At 33.5% G+C, this 27,554-nt stretch overlaps 1 protein-coding gene across 1 annotated transcript in view; it reads right to left on the bottom strand.

The window, feature by feature from the left end:
* LOC131850657 (putative inorganic phosphate cotransporter) overlaps nucleotides 1-27,554 on the bottom strand; it is a 122,818-nt gene that overhangs the window by 32,771 nt on the left and 62,493 nt on the right. The window lies entirely within an intron of this gene.

The raw sequence follows: 27,554 nt of genomic DNA, 5'->3' as shown, positions 1-27,554 counted from the left end.
ATAAACTATGTTAATAAATTACAATGTCATATATTATAATACACATGTGTCTATGTTCACATCCAGAAGCACTGGGACCGCAGCAGTGCAATGATGCAATGATCTCCAGTGCCTATAGAGCGGGCAATCCGACATATTTATTATATTATTTATCTATCTAAACATTTTTTATAGTTTTTCATTATATTATTTTTTATGGGTTTACATAATCAGTCAGTAACTATGGATATTATTAATTATTATTCTACACATTTCATTCCGCTACTATTGGCATGTACTCATGTTACTTGTTAGCGGAAACAAAATTACGCTGAATCCACTGACTTCCGCAAAATAATAATTACATATATATTTCTAAAGGTCTGATGTAAACAACTGCACATAAATATATTTTTAATGCTATAATATATATTTTTTAATGATTTTAATAGAATAGCCCGCCTGCGCTGTCGGCTGGCGCTGGCGGGACACCAATGGAGGATGATAATATTATCTTGAGGTCAGGTCAGTAAGCTCATCGTGACAAATTCACCAGGAATTTCAGGGAGAACCGCGTGGAGGTAAACCTGACATGGTACTTTGCTAGTCATAGGGCTATTTGTCCACATAAACAAACTCCATCCCCCCAATCTGTATCTGAGTCCACACTCGTCTGCGAAATGGCAAACTATACTATTATGTATGCGTTGAGGAGAAGGTTTGTGTTTTAATAATAGGAAATACTGGCTTCATTATATACTTGACAGGTATAACTGACAAACTGACTTCACCCACTCTGATCGATTCCACGTCCAATTCAAACGGGGTTCGAAATTACGACGGACTGAGCCTAGGTTCGTACCCCTAGCAGTGCCCCAAACTAAAGTCGTATCCATCAGGCGGACCGTCCTTATGGAGTTGGCTTTCAGTCGCTCCATAAGTTCTTCCGCGGGTTTGGAGTACCATCTGCACTCGCCGCCTATCATCCGGTGAAGCTGTAAAGCCCAGTTGCGTTGCGGCCTTTACAGCTTACAGACCTTCGTGGTCTAGCGGTCTAGCACGCCGCTTTACGTCCGATAGTCGCGGGTTCGATTCCTCGCACGGCACAAACATTTGTATTCATAAGTATGATTGTTTGTATCGGTCTGGGTGTTTTCTATGTATAATATGTATGTATTTACGAAAAAAAAATTATCTATGCACTTGTATCAGTTATCTAGTACCCGTAATACAAGCTTTAGATAGCTTAACTCGGATCTAGATGGCGCTGTGTGAATTGTCCTGAGATTATTATTATTATAACAGCATGACTTGATTTCATACTCATCCTATTATTCCCCACTGATAATCCGCTAGTCTATACCGTTATCGTCGGAGATTGCATGCATCCATTATAAAAAGTAGGTAGGTGTTGCAATTGCGCTTGTTAAACCTTGTAAGATTTCGGCAAAGTACATTTGTCTCTTTTCTACATTGGATGAATGAGCGTGTCAACTGACATTACCTACGCTCGTTGTGTGTTTAATGAATTAGATCATTGTTCAAGTTCATGTGAACCTGATTTACCTACGTAGACAATTCATGGAAATGTAAACTGGGTACCTATGTAGGTATGTGAAGACAGGCAGGTAGATATTTTATACAGTTAGTTCAACCAGGGCTGTCTTTCACCCATTAGAGGCCCTGGGCACATAAGGATAATAGGCCCCTATGACCATAGTAATCACAGATAATATAATATAGTAATAAAACATTATTTTTTTAGAATAGTCGAAATCATTTTTGAACATGACTCTTTAGAGATGTATATCGGGATGCCCTACCTTCAAAATAAACCAGGCAAAAGAAGTGACTTCAGTTTATACCACAGATAACATAATATTACATATATGTATTGATGACTTGAGAATTCAGGCATTTTTTATTGTTAAAAAAGTTGAGTTACTCTAAACTGTAAACTTTTATTAGAAACTTGAGTTGAGTAACAGCAAGTTTCTAATAAAAATACTAGTATAAACACTTAAAAGTATCGCTTAAATACAGCGAACAAAAGTCAGCGCCATCTCTATTCAAATAACGAAACTAAATAAAGTTAACACATCAGTACTTTCAGAAGCAGCGTTAGAGACTACGATTCTTGTATATTCTGTACAATGTGAATACTAAAACATACAATAGATGGCAGTAGTTTATCGTAAACTGTAATGACATTTCAGTGGACGATTTTACGATGAACTTCTGTTGTGTTGTATAGAATTAACAATAAAAAACGTTAATTCTGTGTCATTACTAAGTACTACTTAAATATAACGATGTAGGTATTTACTTTTTTTTTATACAAATTTCTCAATATTCTTTTTCGAAATTTTAAGGGACATGTTTAATGTTCAGTTTAATGAATCTGTATAAACATGAAATAATGACATGTAGGTAGATATGAGGTGGTGGTCGTGGGGCATCAGTGGAGGATAATAGGGCCAGTGGCGTAGTATGATCTTTCCCGCTAGGGACCCACCGGAAATTCTCCGCCTGTTTATATATTTTTTTATTAATATTCATGTAATTTATTTTGTAAAATTTGATTTGTGAACAAATTAAATTGTACATAACACGTGTGCTGGAGGGTTGGGGATTTTTAATAAGGGAATAGTAGCCCTATTGCTAGCAATATACCATGTCAGGTTGACCTCCACGCGGTCTTCCCTGGAAACCATCATGACGAATTTGTCAGTATGGGCTAACTGACCTGACCTCATAGTGATCTTTTTATCCTCCACTGGTACCCCGCCAGCGTGAACCGGTAGCACAGGCGAGTGCACCATATTGCATTATCATTCATAAAAAATATATATATACATATATATGTAAGTATAATGTAATGACATGATCGTCATGACTCAACTTAAACATTATGGTGTTTGTCTTAAAGGAGTTCCGTTGTATATCTTCGAATGCCGATGATTGGAATACCATAAAATTAAGGTGGAACCACCTTGACGCTACACCTACCAAAATCAAGGTAAAAATATGTGAAAGAATGTATCATACCCCATTTTATTTTGGCGTGTGGAGTTCTTAGTTTTGTTTAATATTAGATACACAAGTATATGCACTTTAAAATTCACCTCAATAACAAATGCTGTCTTTGCAATCGATAGTAGAGGCACTAAGTTTGTTACAAATAATTTACTATCAATTTTTTCTAAGCAACATCGCTTTGATAAACGAATTGTACTATTAGCTTATTACAGCGGTTTCACTAACGAGTTTAATATAAATGAAAAACAGGCTGCGTTCCTATCTGCTTTTTAGTACTTCTTTTTTACTTAGCATTTATTTTATTGTTCTCGTTAAGGCCGTAGGATAATATTAAAAAGTCCAACTACATTCGCGAGCAACCAAATCGACTCAAGCGCTACCTCTGCATTCGAACATTGTTTTTTTAAAATCACTAGTATCCTGACGACTTAGGCGTAATACCTGTTAGTCAGGGAGAGAAACACCTCAATGCCTACAATATTCACAATTATGTAAGTACCTATCTCTTATTTGTTTTTATAATAATATATACACTTCAACTTTTTCGCTCCAAAACTCCCGCTGCTTACGTTCAATCATCCGTCATCCACCTGTCAATGTCACATAGATTACTTTGGCTCTGACCACTGACGTTCCGTTTCAGGTTACATGATTATTGACTTTACCATTTTTATTAATGGTGCGTCACACGATAGTTAACAGTCGGCCATCCTGCAATAGTGTCTGGCCCAGACACATAGGTAACTGATGAGCGTAGTCATGCTTATCAAAGGATATAGTGTCTACAGGATCATATAACAAATACTAAATTAAATAAACTAAAGATATACATTACTTTAATAACATTGACTATCTTAGTATACTGTCAAAGGTTTACAATCTAAAATCAATACTAACAGAGCTAAGTTTCGGCATGAATTCAGAAATGCACAAAATATAACATAACATATATTAATTTACATAATCCAAATCACCCAAAAACATGAACAACCTTTTAGAGTAACAACAATTATTTGGCGGTGATTGACTTCTATGAGTCAGACTGTAACATATCGCCATCACAATGTAAGTTTCCGATCTTATGAACATTGCATTTTTTTTTATACCTCCAAAATAGAACTTGACATTTCTCGTCATGAATATTTTAACAGATAAGTTTAACATATCACATTACAAAAGGTAAAACTTAATTACCTACATATATAGAGAAAAAAATATAAAGGGAAAGTAATATTCTCGTGACATAAAATTAGAACAAAATCGCTGCCTGCCTTCACCTAACTAATAGAAAATAACAGGTCAAAATTATTCAAGTGGTTCTAATACCCTCAATACTACTACTACTATTTTACTTCGACGATACTCTTGATTTACCAGAGAATTATTTTAATATAACATAATTCATTGAATTTCAGTTATGATTTACTTAATAATACCATCAGCTCACTGGTCAAGTAATCTATTGCACCCTTTGAACCCTGTACATTTAGGGGACTATAAATGATTGTAGATACTGATCTCAATTTTCTTTACAACACCAGTTTAACATAAACCAAAACCCACTGTTCCAGATTAATGTGAAATAGAAATAATCTTTATTCAAATAAACTCAACACAAGCACCCTTGAGTAGTCAAGTTTTTTTTTAATCTATCGCTCATTCGGAACGCAGTTTCATCACAAGAAGAATAAACGAGAAACCTGTGTGTTGCTCCTTTAAATAAATATTGATTTACTTATATTTAATTAACAACAAGGATTAGGCATGCGGCAATCAACATAAAAACCGCTACGCACTTAATCTCCGTTCAATCAGACAACATTGACAGCGCTATGAATTTCAAGTTAGATATTTTCTAAAAAAACACTGATTTATAAATGATGACATTTATAAATTCTTCAATTTTATAATAAGCCTTTTTTTTTACAAAGAAAATATTTTATGACACATTTTATTTCTTTTTCTGGCAAATTGAGTACAGACTCCGGGAGTCCGTTGCAAAACCCTGCGCAATCTCCATAAAACGAATTACCAACTTTCGTTAAACGAACGTGAGTTTAGTAAGCCTACTTCACTTTATATTCAATCGATGGTATTCGTAGCCACTTCGGCCATCCAACGTTATCGAAGGGCCTCATTCGATATTATCATAACAGTTAACATCGGGTAATATAATAAAATTAAAATCATATAAAATTTAGTTTGAGATAATTTACATACTTAAAATATGAAAGTTGCCACTGACAACTACACATTACATTTCAACATCATGAATTCAGTCTTTGTTATATTTTTCCGCCTTAAGTTGTATCACTTAATTTTTCACACCAGGTACTAGTCAGCATCTCTGCAAACACGGCTGCCTAGCTAATTAGTGAAATACCTGTTAAAACAAAACATTTAAAAAATGCCACCGCTTGCCCACTATGAGCTACGGTCTCAACAGATCTGGATTTTATTAGACTCAGCCACCGCTTGCCCGCACAAGGAGCTACGGCCTCAAACTGGTCAAATTCTCATTAGACATATAATTCTATAATAATTCTATTATAACTTTTTTCTTTTCTTATTTCTCTTTATAATATTAGGTCTACAAAACCACTTTCTAAAACAAAACCAAATCAAATACTTATGAAACAAAATAAAAATATATGTTCATTTTCGACTCAGTGCAAAGTCCAGATTAAGTTTATTTTATAATTATGCAATAAAAATAAACCTAACATAATGACCATAAAATCGTTTTTTTCCTCATATTCGTCCATTTATTTTTTAATGATGTAACAGGCAAAGATCCTCAGACCATAAAACCAATATGACAATTGTTATTATTTTACGATCTTGGTAGTGCAGCGTTTTCAGCTCACCTTCAGTCGGTCGCGAGTTCGATCCCCGTACAATACAAACATTTGAATATATGATTAGGACTGTTTGTGTTTTGCTTGAATTTATTTATGTTGATTATATTGTTAAAAACTTTTCACTTTACTAATTATTATTATTTCCGAGTAGAATTATTTCAATAGATTTTTTTTATTGTGATTTTTTTTTAATATGTGTTAAAAACTATTTAATATTTTGCAAGCTTTTATTATGTTAATAACGAAATATTGGCATAAAAAAGCGAGCCTAAAATAAATTAAAAATGTAGAATTTCAAATATCGAAACATCTTTACAAACTTTAACACTTACAATTTTAGTAGGTAGGTGGGTTTATTTTATACTCGTATTTGCTGACTATCAATTTACACGTTTCTATTTACCGAAATACAAATCAGCATTTTCATAAGTATCATGATCAGCAAAAATTTTATTAATAGTCAGTAATAATTATTTAGTTCAAGTTTTATATATTAGTATGTGACTGTATATTGCTTTCGTTTCAACCTATTTCGATGTAAAATTGCAAGTTACTGTTTCCGCAGTAAATTGGCCGAAATAAAAACAAAACAGCGACCATATTTGTAAACAATAAATAAATATTTACTTCAATTCAGTTTTTTCGATTCATGGATAATCAAAACAAATTCTCTGTTTGATTGTTTTATCAATATGAAATAAATTATTTAAACAAATCAGTAGTTAAAAATTAAATAACAGCTCATACCTATTACAACAACAAAAATTTAGGCTATAAAATTGTATTTCTAGAGGTTAAAAGCGAAATGAACTTTATAGTATACACCTACGGTTTAAATTTGTAAAACGCCGAAACCGCAACGCGCATTAATATACAGATATACAGACAGGTAACAGAAGTCTATTCTGAATATGAATATAAAACACAGTAATTCCAGTTACTTATATTAATAAAAAAATATAATAGAAAAGATTCTTGATTCAGGTAAATATTATTTAAAGCAAAATTTATTTACCAAAGTTAAATTTAAGTTTACGGCTTTAGATGTCGGTATGGCCTGGATTATTTTCAGCTCACTGAATATCCTGTTACCTATAATATGCTAATTACACAAATATCAATTTTATAATATAGATATTAGGGTTCAAATTCATTTATTATAACTGATTATACTGGGTAAAAATAAAAGCTTGAAAAATTTGAAGCTATCAAGATCGGAAATCTAAAAATTTATATGATTAGTTGCAAACAATTGGACTTGATAAAAATAATATTAAATCTTTTAATATTTCCGTGCAACGGAACAAAGTTATAGCGAACATACTGCTGTCTCGTAAAATATCAAAAAACAAAAAAGTGTAATATAAACTAATTTAACGCTTTTTGATAATAACTAACCTATATGATAACTAAAGCATATCACGAGATAAGCTTTGGAACCCCGCGCGCCACTGACGTCATTAATCACAGAATCGTCTCTCAATCTATCAACTCACCAGAACGGCCACCTGGTCCCTCGTCTTCCAATCCCGGCTGCTCCCAAACCAGCACGTGTCCACTGCGGGACTGTGACACCATTTCGAAAGATAAAGAAAAAAAATCTATCTATAAAATCCTTAATACTATTCCGTAAGCGACCGTCAACCGTCTACGTGATGTTGGTTAATGAACCAACTCTGAGAAGTTCGGTTTGGTTTAAGGGAGGCATGTTTAGGGTTGTAAATTAAAGAGAGGCTTAACCGGAGGCCTGCGGGCCGAGCGACTGGCGAGCAGCGGCGATTCGCGAGCCAAGCGAGACGGAGACGCCAACGCCGTAAATTAGTATCGCGCATAATAGTTCATGACTCACACACAATTTAGTTCGCAGCTCTAAACTATTATAGTTCGTTAGATCAAGTCTCAACACCCGTTTTTTAGCTCTCAAACATGAGACTATTTTTTATGGTATGTTTGTGCTTCTCCAACTTTTTGTTATACATTATCACACTTTGTCGATATTAACGAGTGACGTAATTTATGAATGGTTATGTTTTTTCTACCAAATAACAAAGTAACTACATACTTTAAATTGGTAGATATAGTTTGCACAAAATCAACATTTTACTTTACTTATAATACACGCAGTATTTTATAAAACGTCCTAATGAGGGTTCTCCGTATTAGTTCGCGTAGTTCCTCATTGAGAGCGATCTTCCGAACTAGTTCACGTCCGAACATCACGAGACTACTGTAAATATAATGGCGGGAAACGCGAGGGAGGGACGGCGCACGCGCTCCAGGCATGCGGTGACGTAAGCGCAACTTTTTACTGAATGCTGAAAGCGGTAGGTGTCACTACACTGTACAGACTATGTTTCAGTGCCACTATTCCGTTCGGATTCATAGAAAACTCTCAACATTTGTATTTTATTTATTAATTTAATTCCGATATCCATCAATATTTTGTTAGTAAACAACTTATAAACTATGTTAATAAATTACAATGTCATATATTATAATACACATGTGTCTATGTTCACATCCAGAATCACTGGGACCGCAGAAGTGCAATGATGCAATGTTCTCCAGTGCCTATAGAGCGGACAATCTGATATATTTATTATATTATTTATCTATCTAAACATTTTTTATAGTTTTTCAATATAATTTTAATACTGCGAGGGTTTACATAAACAGTCAGTAACTATGGATATTATTAATTATTATTCTACACATTTCATTCCGCTACTATTGGCATGTACTCATGTTACTTGTTAGCGGAAACAAAATTACGCTGAATCCACTGACTTCCGCAAAATAATAATTACATATATATTTCTAAAGACCTGATATAAACAACTGCACATAAATATATTTTTAATGCTATAATATATATTTTTTAATGATTTTAATAGAATAGCCCGCCTGCGCTGTCGGCTGGCGCTGGCGGGACACCAATGGAGGATGATAATATTATCTTGAGGTCAGGTCAGTAAGCTCATCGTGACAAATTCACCAGGAATTTCAGGGAGAACCGCGTGGAGGTAAACCTGACATGGTACTTTGCTAGTCATGGGGCTATTTGTCCACATAAACAAACTCCATCCCCCCAATCTGTATCTGAGTCCACACTCGTCTGCGAAATGGCAAACCATACTATTATGTGCGTATGCGTTGAGAAGGAGGTTTGTGTTTTAATAATAGGAAATACTGGCTTCATTATATACTTGACAGGTCTAACTGACAAACTGACTTCACCCACTCTGATCGATTCCACGTCCAATTCAAACGGGGTTCGAAATTACGACGGACTGAGCCTAGGTTCGTACCCCTAGCAGTGCCCCAAACTAAAGTCGTATCCATCAGGCAGACCGTCCTTATGGAGTTGGCTTTCAGTCGCTCCATAAGTTCTTCAGCGGGTTTGGAGTACCATCTGCACTCGCCCCCTATCATCCGGTGAAGCTGTAAAGCCCAGTTGCGTTGCGGCCTTTACAGCTTACAGACCTCGGTGGCACACCGCTTAACGTCCGATAGTCGCGGGTTCGATTCCTCGCACGGCACAAACATTTGTATTCATAAGTATGATTGTTTGTATCGGTCTGGGTATTTTCTATGTATAATATGTATGTATTTAGGAAAAAAATATCTATGTACTTGTATCAGTTATCTAGTACCCGTAACACAAGCTTTAGCTAGCTTAACTTGGGACTAGATGGCGCTGTGTGAATTGTCCTGAGATTATTACTATTATAACAGCATTAGAGTAGTACGAAAAAAAAAGACTTGACTTCATACTCATCCTATTATTCCCCACTGATAATCCGCTAGTCTATACCGTTATCGTCACAGATTGCATGCATCCATTATAAAAAGTAGGTAGGTGTTGCAATTGCGCTTGTTAAACCTTGTAAGATTTCGGCAAAGTACATTTGTCTCTTTTCTACATTGGATGAATGAGCGTGTCAACTGACATTACCTACGCTCGTTGTGTGTTTAATGAATTAGATCATTGTTCAAGTTCATGTGAACCTGATTTACCTACGTAGACAATTCATGGAAATGTAATCGGGGTACCTATGTAGGTATGTGAAGACAGGTAGGTAGATATTTTATACACTTAGTTCAACCAGGGCTGTCTTTCACTATTAGAGGCCCTGGCCACATAAGGATAATAGGCCCCTATGACCATAGTAATCACAGATAATATAATATAGTAATAAAACATTATTTTTTTAGAATAGTCGAAATCATTTTTGAACATGACTCTTTAGAGATGTATATGGGGGTTTATTTTGAAGGTAGGGCACCTTCAAAATAAACCAGGCAAAAGAAGTGACTTCAGTTTATACCACAGATAACATAATATTACATATATGTATTGATGACTTGAGAATTCAGGCATTTTTTATTGTTAAAAAAGTTGAGTTACTCTAAACTGTAAACTTTTATTAGAAACTTGAGTTGAGTAACAGCAAGTTTCTAATAAAAATTCTAGTCAAAACACTTAAAAGTAATCGCTTAAATATGGCGAACAAAAATCAGCGCCATCTCTGTTCAAATAACGAAACTAAATAAAGTTAACACACCAGCATTTTCAGAAGCAGCGTTAGAGACAACGTTCTTGTATACTCTGTACAATGAGAAAACTAAAACATACAATAGATGGCAGTAGTTTATCGTAAACTGTAATGACATTTCAGTGGACGATTTTACGATGAACTTCTGTTGTGTTGTATAGAATTAACAATAAAAAACGTTAATTCCGTGTCATTACTAAGTACTACTTAAATATAACGATGTAGTATTTACTTTTTTTTTATACAAATTCTCAATATTCTTTTTCGAAATTTTAAGGGACATGTTTAATGTTCAGTTTAATGAATCTGTATAAACATGAAACAATGACATGTAGGTAGATATGAGGTGGTGGTCGTGGGGCATCAGTGGAGGATAGTAGGGCCAGTGGCGTAGTGTGGTCTTTCCCGCTAGGGACCCACCGGAAATTCTTCGCCTGTTTATATATTTTTTTATTAATATTCATATAATTTATTTTGTAAAATTTGATTTGTGAACAAATTAAATTGTACATAACACGTGTGCTGGAGGGTTGGGGATATTTAGTAAAGGGAATAGTAGCCCTATTGCTAGCAATATACCATGTCAGGTTGACTTCCACGCGGTCTCCCCTGGAAACCATCAAGACGAATTTGTTAGTATAGGCTAACTGACCTGACCTCATAGTGATCTTTTTATCCTCCACTAGTGCCCCGCCAGCGTGAACCGGTAGCGCAAGCGAGTGCACCATATTGCATTATCATTCATAAAAAATATATATATACATATATATGTAAGTATAATGTAATGACATGATCGTCATGACTCAACTTAAACATTATGGTGTTTGTCTTAAAGGAGTTCCGTTGTATATCTTCGAATGCCGATGATTGGAATACCATAAAATTAAGGTGGAACCACCTTGACGCTACACCTACCAAAATCAAGGTAAAAATATATGAAAGAATGTATCATACCCCATTTTATTTTGGCGTGTGGAGTTCTTAGTTTTGTTTAATATTAGATACACAAGTATATGCACTTTAAAATTCACCTCAATAACAAATGCTGTCTTTGCAATCGATAGTAGAGGCACTAAGTTTGTTACAAATAATTTACTATCAATTTTTTCTAAGCAACATCGCTATGATAAGCGAATTGTACTATTAGCTTATTACAGCGGTTTCACTAACGAGTTTAATATAAATGAAAAACAGGCTACGTTCCTATCTGCTTTTTAGTACTTCTTTTTTACTTAGCATTTATTTTATTGTTCTCGTTAAGGCCGTAGGATAATATTAAAAAGTCCAACTACATTCGCGAGCAACCAAATCGACTCAAGCGCTACCTTTGCATTCGAACATTGTTTTTTTAAAATCACTAGTATCCTGACGACTTAGGCGTAATACCTGTTAGTCAGGGAGAGAAACACCTCAATGCCTACAATATTCACAATTATGTAAGTACCTATCTCTTATTTGTTTTTATAATAATATATACACTTCAACTTTTTCGCTCCAAAACTCCCGCTGCTTACGTTCAATCATCCGTCATCCACCTGTCAATGTCACATAGATTACTTTGGCTCTGACCACTGACGTTCCGTTTCAGGTTACATGATTATTGACTTTACCATTTTTATTAATGGTGCGTCACACGATAGTTAACAGTCGGCCATCCTGCAATAGTGTCTGGCCCAGACACATAGGTAACTGATGAGCGTAGTCATGCTTATCAAAGGATATAGTGTCTACAGGATCATATAACAAATACTAAATTAAATAAACTAAAGATATACATTACTTTAATAACATTGACTATCTTAGTATACTGTCAAAGGTTTACAATCTAAAATCAATACTAACAGAGCTAAGTTTCGGCATGAATTCAGAAATGCACAAAATATAACATAACATATATTAATTTACATAATCCAAATCACCCAAAAACATGAACAACCTTTTAGAGTAACAACAATTATTTGGCGGTGATTGACTTCTATGAGTCAGACTGTAACATATCACCATCACAATGTAAGTTTCCGATCTTATGAACATTGCATTTTTTTTTATACCTCCAAAATAGAACTTGACATTTCTCGTCATGAATATTTTAACGGATAAATTTAACATATCACATTACAAAAGGTAAAACTTAATTACCTACATATATAGAGAAAAAAATATAAAGGGAAAGTAATATTCTCGTGACATAAAATTAGAACAAAATCGCTGCCTGCCTTCACCTAACTAATAGAAAATAACAGGTCAAAATTATTCAAGTGGTTCTAATACCCTCAATACTACTACTACTATTTTACTTCGACGATACTCTTGATTTACCAGAGAATTATTTTAATATAACATAATTCATTGAATTTCAGTTATGATTTACTTAATAATACCATCAGCTCACTGGTCAAGTAATCTATTGCACCCTTTGAACCCTGTACATTTAGGGGACTATAAATGATTGTAGATACTGATCTCAATTTTCTTTACAACACCAGTTTAACATAAACCAAAACCCACTGTTCCAGATTAATGTGAAATAGAAATAATCTTTATTCAAATATACTCAACACAAGCACCCTTGAGTAGTCAAGTTTTTTTTTAATCTATCGCTCATTCGGAACGCAGTTTCATCACAAGAAGAATAAAGGAGAAACCTGTGTGTTGCTCCTTTAAATAAATATTGATTTACTTATATTTAATTAACAACAAGGATTAGGCATGCGGCAATCAACATAAAAACCGCTACGCACTTAATCTCCGTTCAATCAGACAACATTGACAGCGCTATGAATTTCAAGTTAGATATTTTCTAAAAAAACACTGATTTATAAATGATGACATTTATAAATTCTTCAATTTTATAATAAGCCTTTTTTTTACAAAGAAAATATTTTATGACACAGTTGATTTATTTTTCTGGCAAATTGAGTACAGACTCCGGGAGTCCGTTGCAAAACCCTGCGCAATCTCCATAAAACGAATTACCAACTTTCGTTAAACGAACGTGAGTTTAGTAAGCCTACTTCACTTTATATTCAATCGATGGTATTCGTAGCCACTTCGGCCATCCAACGTTATCGAAGGGCCTCATTCGATATTATCATAACAGTTAACATCGGGTAATATAATAAAATTAAAATCATATAAAATTTAGTTTGAGATAATTTACATACTTAAAATATGAAAGTTGCCACTGACAACTACACATTACATTTCAACATCATGAATTCAGTCTTTGTTATATTTTTCCGCCTTAAGTTGTATCACTTAATTTTTCACACCAGGTACTAGTCAGCATCTCTGCAAACACGGCTGCCTAGCTAATTAGTGAAATACCTGTTAAAACAAAACATTTAAAAAATGCCACCGCTTGCCCACTATGAGCTACGGTCTCAACAGATCTGGATTTTATTAGACTCAGCCACCGCTTGCCCGCACAAGGAGCTACGGCCTCAAACTGGTCAAATTCTCATTAGACTCAGCCACCGCTTGCCCACACAAGGAGCTACGGCCTCAAACTGGTCAGATTCTCATTAGACTCAGCCACCGCTTGCCGCCACAAGGAACTACGGCCTCCAACTGAAACACATCAAATATTTAACAACTGGTCATTTTCTCAATGAGGCATTCACCGCTTACGCACGCGAGGAGTTACGGCCTCCAACTAGTCATATTCTTTATGGTACTATGCTATTTTTACTTCAGCCTCAAGTGCTCTACATTGCAACTCAACTATGGGTTATATGCACTCCCATCAAATTTTACTATTACTTTTTATTCTATTACATTTCTTTAAGAACTGGATTTCCTGGTTCCATTTTACTATTTCTCCAACGCTTTAAAGGACTTTATAACATTTAATCATAAGTTAATTCAATTTAATTATGTACCAAATTCGAATTATATATCTGGTTGATATATATCTATCAATTTCTGAACGAACTTGCAATATATTACTACCACATACCCTACTCCTATTATTATCTACCAAATCTTGAGTAGCATCAACAAAAAGCGAGTCGTTCGTTGTACGTCGCATTGAGCACACGCGGATCCCCATTTTCTCCGTGAACTAACGTATACGGAACCATCAGCCGCGATCTCAGCGCAATCATCTCATCAGTATATCATCAAATCTAAATCACCATCATTTACCTTAAAATCCATAAATCGTATTCATAGTCATATGATTATTATATTAATCTCATAATTTCATCGAAGTATTGCAAATCATTTTTCATTGTCATATCAACCGCCCGTTCTATTAGCCATTTTGTTCATAATTCAGCTTGTCATCGATTGTAACTCATCATTGTATCACTAGCATTCCTTAATCTTTCAGATCTATTCGTTCATGTACAACTCTTCACCGCGTATATTTACCGACTATTTTCCATCGAGGTGTATCAAATTTTACCTTGTGATCGTCCTTACTACAATCTTGCAGTGTAACTATCTTGTACACCTCGAGCGCTTTATTCATAATATTTCTAAAGTGTCTGTATACGGTGTCTGGGTTCTATAAATTAGCTCCTCTTCTAATTTCCCATTAATTACAACACATTTTCTAAAATATTCTGCGTATTCGGCTGTAACTTTCTGCTTACTAGCAGACCATGTTATCAAGCTATTAGTTATATTTAAATTCCAGACACATAAAATCAGTTCAGAAAGGATTAATTTCAATTTAAACTATTTAGTTAGTACAATAGTCAATCCGATTTCTCCAAAGGATGTTCAGCCACACATACAAGTGTATATAGGTGCTCAGACTAATCTATGGAATCAAATGCCCAGCATTTGATTGCGTTGATCATTACTTATAAAAAATTTAACTTCCGTCGTCGTCAAAGACAACGCTTTAAATTTAATTCAATCTTATTTATCTGATGAATATCAACCAAATATTTGAAAACAACATCACCGTTATTATTATAAACTTCCAATATCTCTACACCTGTAATTTTGTACAATTCAACATTAAAAGATTCAATTTCAACATTAAGAGATCAAGATTTCACAAAGGTTAACTAGAAATTAATAAAATTGGCAAAACCATCTACAACAGTAATTTATAACTGTAAACTGTAATCCTTAACAATATTTAACTTTCTTATATCTTAACTTTCATTTATATCCTCTAGTAACTTTTCTTATATATTCCTGGGATTAAATTGACAGATATAGCCTTACTTCCACAACTTATATTCTCTCTCATTTTATTTGCATTGGATATAAAGGTCTCTTAAAACAGTTATAGGTTCAATAGGATCCTTTCAACTTAAATCTAGTATACCCATGTACATTTTTCAAAACTTTAATGCTCATACATTTAACAACAATCAATTGTCCTTTTGTTTTTTCTTTTTCTTTTAACTACCTGTGCTTCTTAAATTTGTATTCACTATAATACCATTATAATTAAACAACAATGGCTCAGCTCGCAAACATTTTCTCAACAAATACTTCTCTATAACATGTAAAACTTACAACTTAGACCATGCAGTATTTATTTTTCATTCTATATATATGCTATTCATAAAGTAATTTATTATCCATCAATAAACCATATAAAAATCTCATAAATTGCGCCAGTATCCATATTCATAAACCAGCTCGTCCATACTGACTATCCACGTCTCTCCCTATGGAAGTTTGCATCCAGTCTTTTCCTGCTGTTTCTTTTTTTTTTTCTTATGTCATCTGCTTATCTTTTTTTCCACTGTCCTACTTTTCTTTTGTCTGTCGTCTCTGCCATTTTCTTATATATATATATATTCTTTGGCTATTCTGGCTCACTGGTCTCTTGGCTTATAAATTTTTCATTTCATTATATGGCGTCATACAATCCAATCAATCACAATACTATTTAAATGTTAAATAGGCATTACTATATGTATTTATACCTGTACATATGATACAATCTTCTTTTGAATCATTGCTATTTATATATTTTTTTCTTCTATAAATTATACTGATACTGTGCTTGTTCATCCCAACGGATACCAACATCTCACTTTCAATCTAAGTTACATTTGCAGTGATTAACTTGTGTTCACAAGATATTGAGGATTTTTCCTATTCTTCTTTTTTTTTTTTTACTTATATATTCCTGTCATAGCTATACCGAAATCGCCATGCACTGTCCTCTACAGTACAGTAGATTCACAGAAGATAATTGGAAGTGTGGCACAGTATAGGAGTGCTATCTTCATAAAACTGACTAACTTCAGTCTCATCCTCTTTGGTAACAAAGTTATATTAAATAAAACAAACCACATGCTTATAAAGGCATAGCATAAAACACCAACAATCAGGAATTCTCATAAATATATAACGGTTGTATAGAATGGGAACGAATTTCCATGCATGGAAAGTTATGCAGCCTATTAATAACCACATTACCAAGGTCATCAGCAAAGTTTTCTAGAATATCCATATCTCTTTACTTTCCTAACAATCTTGTCTGTCTGTGTCTCATAATTTTCTTCTATAATAATTTTAAAGCTTATGTACTTTGAATATCTTAACATTGCCTCCCACAGAGACTATTTAATAATAACTAATTAATATACAGAAACTTCATTAGCCAAATCATAAAATATTTTATATACCTGTAGTATACAAATACATAAAAGGTAAGTTACATAAACCATTTAAAAATAGTATCCAATTTTCCTTTCTCCTCTATTTCACCATATCACAGTTTACATGTATTCACTTAATTCTCTCCCATCTGTCCATAGCTATATACAACAAAAGAGTGCTATGCACTCATTTATTTCAATTTTCCTGCCATAATATCTGAATTATAAAGTTTATTATCCAAATTTCACAATTCTAGACCACACTGTTTGACACAATCCATGTGCTAACTTCAAGATGAGTTCATTATTAACTCATGAATGCTTTAAATCAGTTATTATCATCTTCGGATATACATTTATTTATATTAATATTCAATAATATATTCTATATATTCTATTTTTTTTTTTTATTATCTGTACTTCACAAATATATAATACAATTTGAATTTAAACAATTATGATTTCCTCCTTGGTTGACATTTCAATTCCAATACAGATTTAACAATGAATCTGTCCACTTTATAGTTTCTTAGTACTGTCATTCTACAAATGACACTAAATAATAAAACTCAATGGATAACTTAAGCTCAGATCCTTGCAGCAAATCTTCAGTTCATTAGCTTATGCAGTACACAAGATTGGACAATATAGCAATACATTGCAATATATTACAATAGTCTATTTTCATTATTGTGATAACAATTGTCTTATGTTGTACATATTCATATTATAAAATCATGACATTTTGTGCAATTTACTGTATGGAGAGTTATAACTCATCAAAAGGCAAATATTCTCACTGTTGCGACTCAATATATATATCCAAACATTCTGTATGTACACAAATATTAACTTATTTCCAAAAACTTTTATTCATATTCATAACACTAATAGTAAATTTAAAGACAAACTTGTTGCTCAAGTATTGTTTAGAAAATTCAACAGGTTTCTTGTACAATCAATAATACAATCAAGAGCCAATAACATTCATTTCTGGCTTTACCAAAAGCTTTTCTTTAGGTTAAAAGACAACTTCATAGTTTACAAAACTGAACCATGTAAGACTAGTCTTACCTGTAATCTATCACTTTCTAACATGTCACATATTAATTGGGTGCTTATAAATTCCAACAATCACTTACTAAACATTGTCTCCAATGACAAATGTACATAGCTACAGGTACCTGCACAGGACCTTTAAGTACCTTTATTGATCAACAATGGCTGCTAAGGGCCATTCTAATGAATTTCAAGAGAAGCATCAAAGAAGTGAACCAATTGCTCAAACATATAATACATTCAATATGAGCATACATATAATATATAATTGCAGCATAATATGACATCTTTGAGGAATTGGATATCATCTCTAGGTGCTTTTTCAACACATTAATAATCAATATCATATGATTATGATAACCTTGAGGATCCTAATAGATCTCAATTGGATTTTATACTAATTAATAATTAAATAAGGAACTATTAATAATAATAGTTTACAGTTATTCGGTTTTTAACATTGGAGTTTACTACCAATTGTTAGCCATTGCTTTATATATATACATTTATAAAATTCAAAGCACAGCAAGAAATAAATATAATAATTGTACTATCAGAGTTAAGTACTATTTTCACTGAGAGCTTCACAGCTAATCATGAAATATAACATGTTATGTAGCTTGTATCAGTTTATGTCAACAATATACTGTGTCTATCTATATTAATATGCTTTATTAATTCATTAATAAACACATATCAAAGTATCAACCAATATAATATATATATATGACAGTATCTCAATTTGGGACTATAACCACAATCAAGACATATACCTGGACTATGCCTGTGATTGTCATTTATCTGAAATGGTATCATCAAACATATATGTGTACCTATGTAAAGAAATAATAACAATTCTTCAATTCAATTCACATAGAACAAACACAAAACTGAACAGTAAGTTTGACTAATTTACTGTGAATTAGCAACAAACTCAGCAATACCATTACACTGTTTATATGTATAACATGGTATGTGTTCTCATGTTCAACCTGTATGTCAACATAGTTAATGTAACTGTTTCTAATCTGTTGATATCCTATCATACTCTATCATAGGCATTAATAACATAACAATAGTTACTCTGTATTTTAAACTAATTAGATATCCATGTTGTTTTATACTTAATGTATTCATAATACTTCTTTCTTAGGTATATTGTATACCTCAATATCGTGCTACATGTCATGTCATTACTCTCGCAAGTTATCGTACATACTAAATCTATTTAATATATTTAATATGTAGAAAGCAATTCATCCAAAAGTTCAATAAAACAAGTGAGATACTGCGTTTAATGGTATGCGTGTTATTAACGTAAATTCACTTACCACAACTTCTAGTCAGAATTACCTTACGGTCGAATTTGTAGGCGGGATTGGTACCGCTTCTGAACTTTTAAAATCACTAGTATCCTGACGACTTAGGCGTAATACCTGTTAGTCAGGGAGAGAAACACCTCAATGCCTACAATATTCACAATTATGTAAGTACCTATCTCTTATTTGTTTTTATAATAATATATACACTTCAACTTTTTCGCTCCAAAACTCCCGCTGCTTACGTTCAATCATCCGTCATCCACCTGTCAATGTCACATAGATTACTTTGGCTCTGACCACTGACGTTCCGTTTCAGGTTACATGATTATTGACTTTACCATTTTTATTAATGGTGCGTCACACGATAGTTAACAGTTTTAAGTGAAAATATACAACATTTTAATAAAAATGATACGTCATTTGAAAGTTTGAAACCTAAACTTTAATAAAAACATCAACACTATTAAATAAAACAAGTACCAACATGTTCATTTGCGCAATTAGGGTGTATGGGACAAATTACTCACTACACTACCTGGGAGTTGCGTTACCCTGTACCCTTATAAAAACCATGTGTATAATGAAGTCATTCTGAAATGTTAACTACAAAAATGTCTAATCCCGCTGGAAATTCAGAGTATAGCACCTTCAACACATGAACCACCACCAAGAAACCACTTCGCTTCATACATTATTATTTGTTTCTTTCATACACCATTTTCTCTATTTTTCTACTCTACCCAAAGTTTGTAAGCTGCCTTTTGTACCTACATACTCAAATTATTCTGTTTTCTTTTGTACTATTTTAAGGTGTAATAAATAAATAAATTAATATAGATTATTTATAGCCGAATTGAGTCTCCTTTTTACAAGTTGGTTAAAAATGAATACAAGTACAATATAGTTTTGCACATAACAAAACAATCACCGCCACAAACCACACGTTTTCTATTAGCCTCGTAAATCATAACTGGCAATTCCATTACGCAAATTTGCGTTTTCAATATTTCGTTAGGTTAATTATTATATACTACACTGTCTGTACCTGTATATATGTAGATACGATATGAGTACCTCGATTCAGAATTAGAATAATTTGGATGATTACGATTTTTTTTAATGAAAGATAAATGCTCCCGCCTGCACTAACGGATAAGCTGGCGCCCCACCAGTGGAGGACAATAAACTGATATCAGGTCAGTTAACCCATGGTGGCAAATTCACCAGAATTTTAACATGACAGTTTCCAGGTGGAACTGCGTGGAGGTCAATCTGACATGGTACATGCTAGCAATAGGGTTGTTATTCCACATTACTAACAAGCTATGAATGCCATGTTTATTTTTATTTAATCAACAGCCTAAAAATAAGTTTCAAGCTTCTCTCTTTTAAATGACGATACTTCCATACAACCTTTCATCACCCTTTTCAAATTCTTACAACCCTTTTTTCGCATTATGAAGTACTCTATGTATTACCTTTCTCACTAAGGATAGGTCGTAAATTACCTATGTTTTAATTATTCGAATGTCTAACCATTTAACGATATGACGCGTGATGTATTGCATTTATGTATTGTATGTATACATGTATATGTATCATATTATATATGTATGTGTTATACATACATATGTATAGTATGACACACCAAGTACAATATGCATTTGTACAGAGAATTGAATAACGAGCGACCCACTTTGTGCCCGCCTTTGTTGGGGAACAGGATGCAACTGCTTGGATTAGATTGTCCGCCCGCACCTATTGAGTGGAAATGCACACGACAAGTGGCAATACCCTCAATTATTTCAGTCTAACATATCGCCTTTAAGTCCGCGGTCCACCGCTTTTCTCGTGATAGTCGCGGGTTTGATTCCTTGCTCGGTACAAATATTTGTATTCATGAGTACGATTGTTTGTATCGGTTTCGGTGTTTTCTATATATGTTATAAATGTATTTACAAAAAATGTATATAAGTATGTAATATATATTTTAGTTGACTAGTACCCATAACACAAGCTCTGCTTACCTTGGGACTACATGGCGTTGTGTGAATTATTCAGGAATATTATAATAACTATTATAAAATTCAACATTAGGATTTCCGTATCCTACTTGTTCTTGACTAGTTCACGAGTGGACATAACGTACAATTTTATATTCAATGCACAAATTTCACAAATTCTTATGTCGGTATGTTCGGCACGCCATACGTGAACGAACCCTGGGTCAACGTGATTATTACTAATGATATAAATTGTGAAACGCGAAATAATAATTATAAAAAAATGTTTTATTATTCCTCTATCAATTATTTTCTTGCCACCAGTTTTTGAGTAGATATTTTCAAAAAATCTCTAGTCTTGTTTCATACCAAAATAATGTTTCTCTTATTCGAATAAGAGAAACATTGCTTTTGGTAATAAGAGAAACATTACTTTTGGTATGAAACAAGATTAGACATTTTCTGAGTAAAAGCATTTCTAGAATAACCAGCTAATATCGTTATAAAAAAGCGAAACAGCGCTGTTTTGCCATATACCTACCTATATACATTAAATTACTAATATGTCTATAAAGAAATGGGGTTGATGGTAGAAGGGTGAAAATTTGGGAGCATATGTATTTTTAATACCACATAATAAAAAAGCAAAAACAAACAAAATTGGGCTGGGAAACCCTTATCACATAGGGGTATAAAAATGGATAACAACATATTCTAAGGCTTACCGAGTATACATATAAAGTTTCATCGAAATCGGTTAAGCTGTTTCGGGGATGTATGGCAACTAACACTGTGGCACGAGAATTTTATACACATATATTAGTGCAGCACCAAAAATCTTTCTAAGTAATACTATGTAATATTATGTTATCTGTGTTAATACTAATGTGGTACTAGTAGATAACGATACAAGGTGTTAAGTCCGCGATATGTACATTTAATTTTGTGTATTAAAGTTAAACAAATAGAGTTATTTTCTTAAATATTGTAGAATATAGTATTTATTTCAAAAACATTTCCCGGTACAATATGTCCGCCATCTACCCAAAGTTAATTATACTATAATTCTAACCTTCGTGCAAGAGCGAGCAAAGTACTATCCCAATGGAGTAGCTGACAATAATGAAGGCAGCGCAAAAAATATAAACCAATCAAGAAAGAGATATTATTATACATATTCAGAATTTAATTGATCTATATGAGGCTGACTGTACCAAATCATGTATGTACAGCACTCAGAAATGTCACATCTACCTACTAGTACAGTTAGCACCGTCACATCCTGACATACCTAATTGTGCGCACACAATAACTGTCATTAAAGTTTACTGTATATCTCATACAATAGCTTGGTCTGATAAAGGTCACCACACAATACACGAAGTTAGGAGGGAGGAGGGGGGATTGTTAGTAATGTGGACTAATAACTAAAATGCTAGCCATTGTACCACATCGGGTTGACACCTGGAAGTCATCGTGATAAATTCCGGGTCAATTTGCCACGGTGTCTAATTGATCTGACTTCATCCTTATCTTATTATCTTCCACTTGTTTCACACTAGCGCATATCGTTCCGCACACGGGAACACAGTACAATTATCATCATTAAAAAAAAATTGGAGCGACGGAATGCTCGAAGTATACCATGAGTTACATGTATACCAGATTGTCTGACCACCTGACGGAAAGTGGCAACTGTCGCTTATATATATAAACAGCATCATGGACCCCTCTGACCGATCCCTAGTCCAATTAAAACGGGGATCGAAATCGACGGCCTGAGCCAAAGTTCGAACCCCTAGCAATGCCCTCAGACTAAAGTCGTATCCAACAGACGGGAGTTGGCCTTCAGCCGCTCCATAAGTCCTTCCGCGGGTTTGAAGTGCCATCTGCATTCGCCCCCTATCGTCCGGTGAAGCTGTAAAGGCCAGCTGCGACCAACAGCATTAGAGTAGTCCGAAAATCAGAAATAAAAAGTTACGTTGTCATATAACGCACGTGATAAGACTAAAATGTCATGCATACATACTCTATAATTTCACTGTCAAATCTCATCCTTGAAACCGAAATGCAGCTTCCAAAGCATGCTGTTTGGAGAAATAGGTATGACAGATTGACCAACTCAAACGACTTTCAAGTTTATGTAATAATAACCTAAGTAATTCCGATTTAATTGACAAGAACTTAAAAGAAATCGATAAAAACAACAATTAGTTGGGATAAGCTATATATCGCTATATAATATAAATATGGGAGGCAAAAACTTTGTACCCCTTTTAGAAAATAGCGCGGACGGCGGATTATGAAATTTCGCACACTAAGTTTATACAGAGACGGAATGAAGAATGTTAATATTTTATTCAATTATGCATACAAATTACATGAAATCAACAAAAAAAAAAACATTACACATGCACTACTACCTATGACACACGCGCATAGAAGTATAATAGTCTTTGACAATAGAACCTTCGTAATTGTTCAAACATATAATTTAAATTAATTATGAAAGTTTTGCGACCATTGGGGGACCACAGATTTTACTTGTCATATAAATACCACTGCTGCAACCTACAGCTAATGTATCAAGCCTTATTATTTTTCATTTTAGTTCATAAGACAGAAAGCAAAAAATTGAAAATAAATTAATAAATCCCCAAGATTTATAACATTAAGATGTTATTCAACTATTTGCTTTATAATGGAAGCCTCATAGAATCCTTATGAGGCTTCCATTATAAAGCGGCCCTAACACGCTCACATTCTAGGACAGTAGTACCGTTCTATTCAACAATGGCCATCCATGCTTGAACGAATAGATAATATAAACGATTGTTTATGTCGGGCGATACCTTGACATTGTAATCGAATACTGAGATTTGTGAGGTCATTGTTATTTAAAAGCCTAGAGATACAACTGCAGCTGTAGGACATTAGTATTTACTATAAATTACAGTAATATTATAAATCTAGGATTAGACCTAAAGGGTAAGTAAGTTGCTTAAGCAGAGCCTAAGCTGTGATAATATTCAAGAATTAATTTTTCTCGTTATATTTTCCGACTATTCTAGTGTTGTTGGCCGCAGCTGGCTTTTACAGCTTCACTGAATGATAGGGGGCGAGAACAGATGACATTCTAAATCCGCGGAAGGACTTATTGAGTGGCTGAAGGCATAGGCATATAGAAATTTGAAAATATATTTTAAACCCTTAATATAAACTACAGGGAGGTAGCAATGCACCAAGTCAGGTTGACCTCCATCTGCTGGAAACAATCGTGGTTATTTCCCAGTTCTTTTTTCACAATGGGCTAACTGACCTCACCATCTGCTCATCTTCCACTGGTGCCCTGCCAGCGCATACTGTTCGAGCTCTACGTCTCCATTTTCTATTTATACGGCAGACCAAGAAATGTTGTTCTCGTATTAAAACCACGTACTCGTAAGTACCAAAATAAGTTGAGGTCTATAGGACGATAAAAAAAGTATACAATATAATTAGGTACGTTGTATTCTTTTGTTGTCTCTAACATCTTCGCATAAAATTGCAACTAAACTAAAACAATGCTTTTTTTATATAGCTCGAGCCGGTAATGTGATTTTTTATGTAACTGTAATGCAAACAAAATGACGGCCAACCTGATGGTAACCGGTAACTGTCGCCTAAAATAAATACATGAACGGTACTATGAACATCATTGTCAAGTCCGTTAGTCGGGTAAGTAAGTAGTAGTTACGTCATTCCAGTGGATTACCATTTCATCCTGTAATTTCACTGCTTACAGGCCGTAAAGGTACTCTACAATCGAAACACAGCTTACAAAAAGCATGCTGCTTGATGGATAATATAGGCGAGACTGAGGTACTCACGCAGAACAAATAAAAAACTTGAGGAACAGACACTAGAGGTAAGCTCTTTACAAAGATTTGCTTAAGAGATACTTCGTTTATGCATGAATGGGCTAAAACCACATAGCATGTATCGAAACCATTTATAAAATTGAAAATATTTCAAAAATTATTCATAAATTTTTTTAGTTAGGCACAGACCTAACTTTGCCATGTGTTTATTTGATTTGCAGTCCAGTGAGGGCTCCACTCCGGCCATACTTTATTCAGGTACTAAGCAAGATCATTCATCTCTTATAGTGGCAACCAAATGATTACTGCGTCCGACGTAGCAACATCTTTTTTTAAGATACATATCAATATTTTTTGTATATATAATATAAATTTATTATACATTGTTGAACCCGGCCAAAGTCTGAATGGGTTGCTGTTATTTTATACTATATAATAAATTTGAATTAGTTCATTAACAACATAAAACAGTGACGTCTGTTGGACACGGTTCTTTCCCATAACTAGGAGGATGTAAAACTTAGGTACGAGTATGTTTACTTAATTTTAATCAGTTAAATGGATCTGTATAAAAGTGGCTAACTAATATATATTCGTTATCTTTATAAAACGCGATAATGTGCCTATTTATATGTAAATATATGAGAGTATATGTTATATATATTTATGTTTATTTGTTGGATGAATGCTTTCACAGTGTTAAAGTTCGCATTATAGATAATTATTTTATTTAATTTTGTGTAATAAATTGTTTATACATATACTTAATAAAGTAAACAAATATCATAAGATAATGCAAATTATTCGGTGGATTTTTGTTACCACAAAAACAGATTTTAATCCTTATGTATACATATTAGGTATATATAGCTAATTTACGTTGACAAAACGACTGAACTCATTTTGATTAATTTTTTTGAGGCCAATCTTAAAGTCCTTACTACATACAAGGTAGAAGATTGTTAACTGATTGATATCTGAGGTAGTAAACATAAAAAAATCCAACCGATTTGAGAAGCATCTCATTTTCAAATCGGTTAATACCACTTGTATTATAAACATATCATAAATTTAACTTGCTCGATATGTGAATAAATTCATACGGCACAATTTTGTGTATGACACACAACCAAAACCGCAGGAATCGACAAGTATTACCACGTAATATAACTAAATGGAAATTTATATATTTACTAATTGAAGATTTTAATACAACGTTTATAGTATTTGTTTAATTTATCAAATGTATCATTACAATTCCATTACATGCAAATTTTCCAGTTTTAACATAAATTAATTATTTGGATAATTTATGGACGTAGGGAAATTTACTCAATTTCAGGCATGCGTATCTGATTTACTACCATATTTGAGTTACTTGAGTTTTTATTGAATGAAATTACTTTTTCTTTAGGCTTAGGCCTACCGACATATATGGTCTGCCGGATTCTTACCTACAGTACTACAGTCCGAAACACCGAGAACATGGGACCCGTCTTCGCGTTCGTCCAAAACCCCCAATGAAGAGAATCTTTTCTCTTCATATGGTACTAGCTGTGCCAGCTGTTTCACCCGCAAGTAATTTGTAGCCTATGTGTTATTCTGATGTGTAAGTTATGTTATTGTAAAGTTTTATTAAAATCCGTTCAGTAGTTTTTGAGGTGAAAGAGTAACAAACATTCATCCAGCCATCTATTCATCCATACTCACAAGCTTTCGCGTTTACAACATTAGCAAGATTATAAACGGTCACCTACTCGCGATCTCGGGATCGAGGAGCGTACAAAATTCTTAAACAATAATTTAATACAGAAAAAAAGCAACACTGGTCATTTTTATATTCTCCTACAATTATGAAAAGAACACAATACTTAATAGTTGATGGTTCAAGGCGTTTTTTTCACGAGACTCGCGTGCCGACATCGCATTATAGATTTATTTTTAGGCAACCAACAATGTAGTTAATTAAAAGTAATATTTTTCCTAAATGTATTTAGCACGCTACTGACGATTTGCTATTCTTGTGTCCAAGTGGTATTGGAACTATTAAAAAAAAATATAGTCGTGTTACCGCCAATTTGATTCTGTAAATACCTTATTAAAATTTATAAGGGTAAATTAAAGGGTAGTATAAATAAAAAATATTTTAATAAAGGATATTATTTTCTATTCTATTCTAATTGAAAAGTTAATTTTTGTGCTCACACTAATAAACTTGTACCCAATAAAAAGACTATTATTACTTAATTTTATATGAAGTACGTTTTGGGAAAAAAATTGGCCAGATGTAAATATTT

Source organism: Achroia grisella, unplaced genomic scaffold (genome assembly GCF_030625045.1).
Source record: "Achroia grisella isolate CSIRO2021 unplaced genomic scaffold, CSIRO_AGI_Agris_v1 utg1061, whole genome shotgun sequence".
Lineage (NCBI taxonomy): Eukaryota > Metazoa > Arthropoda > Insecta > Lepidoptera > Pyralidae > Achroia > Achroia grisella.
This window is presented reverse-complemented; position numbering and strand designations above follow the sequence as displayed.